The sequence below is a fragment of the Ambystoma mexicanum genome, unplaced genomic scaffold (assembly GCF_040938575.1).
Source record: "Ambystoma mexicanum isolate Mex_15411 unplaced genomic scaffold, UKY_AmexF1_1 Mex_scaf10, whole genome shotgun sequence".
Lineage (NCBI taxonomy): Eukaryota > Metazoa > Chordata > Amphibia > Caudata > Ambystomatidae > Ambystoma > Ambystoma mexicanum.
This window is the reverse complement of record NW_027182325.1, coordinates 502,501-505,000: the sequence shown is the minus strand read 5'-3', so window position 1 is coordinate 505,000 and position 2,500 is coordinate 502,501. Positions and strand designations below refer to the sequence as shown.

At 48.5% G+C, this 2,500-nt stretch overlaps 6 non-coding genes and 4 pseudogenes across 6 annotated transcripts in view; all 10 read right to left on the bottom strand.

Moving 5' to 3' along the window:
* The window catches only part of LOC138547488 (5S ribosomal RNA), a 119-nt gene extending 39 nt beyond the window's left edge, over positions 1-80 (bottom strand). Inside the window, exon 1 of the ribosomal RNA XR_011291326.1 lies at positions 1-80. This exon is cut by the window's left edge and continues 39 nt beyond it. This is a non-coding gene — a ribosomal RNA (5S ribosomal RNA).
* A 106-nt stretch (positions 81-186) lies between these two features.
* Positions 187-305, bottom strand: LOC138540449 (5S ribosomal RNA). The gene has a single exon (XR_011288496.1). It is a non-coding gene; the product is annotated as a 5S ribosomal RNA (ribosomal RNA).
* A 106-nt stretch (positions 306-411) lies between these two features.
* LOC138542371 (5S ribosomal RNA) lies at positions 412-530 on the bottom strand. The gene has a single exon (XR_011290354.1). It is a non-coding gene; the product is annotated as a 5S ribosomal RNA (ribosomal RNA).
* A 106-nt stretch (positions 531-636) lies between these two features.
* LOC138544024 (5S ribosomal RNA) lies at positions 637-745 on the bottom strand (annotated as a pseudogene).
* Positions 746-851: 106 nt separating this feature from the next.
* Positions 852-970, bottom strand: LOC138536837 (5S ribosomal RNA). The gene has a single exon (XR_011284998.1). It is a non-coding gene; the product is annotated as a 5S ribosomal RNA (ribosomal RNA).
* A 106-nt stretch (positions 971-1,076) lies between these two features.
* On the bottom strand, positions 1,077-1,185 carry LOC138542830 (5S ribosomal RNA; annotated as a pseudogene).
* A 105-nt stretch (positions 1,186-1,290) lies between these two features.
* Positions 1,291-1,409, bottom strand: LOC138537670 (5S ribosomal RNA). Its single transcript, XR_011285799.1, has one exon. It is a non-coding gene; the product is annotated as a 5S ribosomal RNA (ribosomal RNA).
* A 106-nt stretch (positions 1,410-1,515) lies between these two features.
* On the bottom strand, positions 1,516-1,634 carry LOC138538989 (5S ribosomal RNA). Its single transcript, XR_011287070.1, has one exon. It is a non-coding gene; the product is annotated as a 5S ribosomal RNA (ribosomal RNA).
* Positions 1,635-1,740: 106 nt separating this feature from the next.
* Positions 1,741-1,849, bottom strand: LOC138542999 (5S ribosomal RNA; annotated as a pseudogene).
* A 463-nt stretch (positions 1,850-2,312) lies between these two features.
* LOC138544924 (5S ribosomal RNA) lies at positions 2,313-2,421 on the bottom strand (annotated as a pseudogene).
* Between the last annotated feature and the right edge of the window lie 79 nt (positions 2,422-2,500).

Genomic DNA, 2,500 nt, shown 5'->3' with positions numbered 1-2,500 from the left:
AGGTACTAACTAGGCCCGACACTGCTTAGCTTCCGAGATCAGACGAGATCGGGCGCAATCAGTGTGGTGTGGCCGTAGGCTCTGGGCCTAGTGAGTTTTGTACTTTTAAGCATCTAGTCAGCTAGACCTTGCAGTTTTGAAAGGCAATTGAGAAATGGCTCACTTCCTGAACTTGGAGCACAAAAAAGCCTACAGCACCTGGTATTCCCAGGCAGTCTCCCATCCAGGTACTAACGAGGCCCGACACTGCTTAGCTTCCGAGATCAGACGAGATCGGGCGCATTCAGTGTGGTGTGGCCGTAGGCTCTGGTTCTTGTGAGTTTTGTACTTTTAAGCATCTAGTCGGCTAGACCTTGCAGTTTTGAAAGGCAATTGAGAAATGGCTCACTTCCTGAACTTGGAGTACAAAAAAGCCTACAGCACCTGGTATTCCCAGGCGGTCTTCCATCCAGGTACTAACTAGGCCCGACACTGCTTAGCTTCTGGGATCAGACGAGATCAGGCACATTCAGTGTGGTGTGGCCGTAGGCTCTGGGCCTAGTGAGTTTTGTACTTTTAAGCATCTAGTCGGCTAGACCTTGCAGTTTTAAAAGGCAATTGAGAAAGGGCTCACTTCCTGAACTTGGAGCACAAAAAAGCCTACAGCACCTGGTATTCCCAGGTGGTCTCCCATCCAGGTACTAACTAGGCCTGACCCTGCTTAGCTTCCGAGATCGGGCGCATTCAGTGTGGTGTGGCCGTAGGCTCTGGGCCTAGTGAGTTTTGTACTTTTAAGCATCTAGTCAGCTAGACCTTGCAGTTTTGAAAGGCAATTGAGAAATGGCTCACTTCCTGAACTTGGAGCACAAAAAAGCCTACAGCACCTGGTATTCCCAGGCGGTCTCCCATCCAGGTACTAACGAGGCCCGACACTGCTTAGCTTCCGAGATCAGACGAGATCGGGCGCAATCAGTGTGGTGTGGCCGTAGGCTCTGGGCCTAGTGAGTTTTGTACTTTTAAGCATCTAGTCAGCTAGACCTTGCAATTTTGAAAGGCAATTGAGAAATGGCTCACTTCCTGAACTTGGAGCACAAAAAAGCCTACAGCACCTGGTATTCCCAGGCGGTCTCCCATCCAGGTACTAACTAGGCCCGACCCTGCTTAGCTTCCGAGATCGGGCGCATTCAGTGTGGTGTGGCCGTAGGCTCTGGGCCTAGTGAGTTTGTACTTTTAAGCATCTAGTCGGCTAGACCTTGCAGTTTTGAAAGGCAATTGTGAAATGGCTCACTTCCTGAACTTGGAGCACAAAAAAGCCTACAGCACCTGGTATTCCCAGGTGGTCTCCCATCCAGGTACTAACTAGGCCCGACACTGCTTAGCTTCCGAGATCAGACGAGATTGGGCGCATTCAGTGTGGTGTGGCCGTAGGCTCTGGGCCTAGTGAGTTTTGTACTTTTAAGCATCTAGTCGGCTAGACCTTGCAGTTTTGAAAGGCAATTGAGAAATGGCTCACTTCCTGAACTTGGAGTACAAAAAAGCCTACAGCACCTGGTATTCCCAGGCGGTCTCCCATCCAGGTACTAACTAGGCCCGACACTGCTTAGCTTCTGAGATCAGACGAGATCAGGCGCATTCAGTGTGGTGTGGCCGTAGGCTCTGGGCCTAGTGAGTTTTGTACTTTTAAGCATCTAGTCGGCTAGACCTTGCAGTTTTAAAAGGCAATTGAGAAAGGGCTCACTTCCTGAACTTGGAGCACAAAAAAGCCTACAGCACCTGGTATTCCCAGGCGGTCTCCCATCCAGGTACTAACTAGGCCTGACACTGCTTAACTTCCGAGATCAGGTGCATTCAGTGTGGTGTGGCCGTAGGCTCTAGGAATGCTAAGAATATTACTCTTATGCATTTGCATTTAGTAAGCTAAGCCATGCAGCCACTTGCAACATGATACCACGCTCATCGCTCGATCAGGCTCGATCAGGCGAGATATATAAGACTGGTGGGCCCATTCAGGACTCCTATGTCTGGTAGGATAACTTTAATTCATCCATCCTTTGTCTGTTGCAGGGAGGTGGAGAGAACAATCAACACAATAATGGTTTTCTTTCATGCCTCTTGAAGGACTCAATATTCTCTGTACTGCATTACATGTGAAAGTCGATTTATTACCCATGAACACACTACCTGTATGCTAATTCTATGTAAAAAGGTAGCTCCAGCCCTCATGATGTTGTCCAACATTTCCGCTATAAAACGGGATACAATTATTTTGGAAACATACCAAATTTGAAAAATAATTGAGAAGTTGCGCAATTACTAATCATGGAGCACAAAAAAGCCTACAGCACCTGGTATTCCCAGGCAGTCTCCCATCCAGGTACTAACTAGGCCTGACCCTGCTTAGCTTCCGAGATCGGGCGCATTCAGTGTGGTGTGGCCGTAGGCTCTGGGCCTAGTGAGTTTTGTACTTTTAAGCATCTAGTCGGCTAGACCTTGCAGTTTTGAAAGGCAATTGTGAAATGGC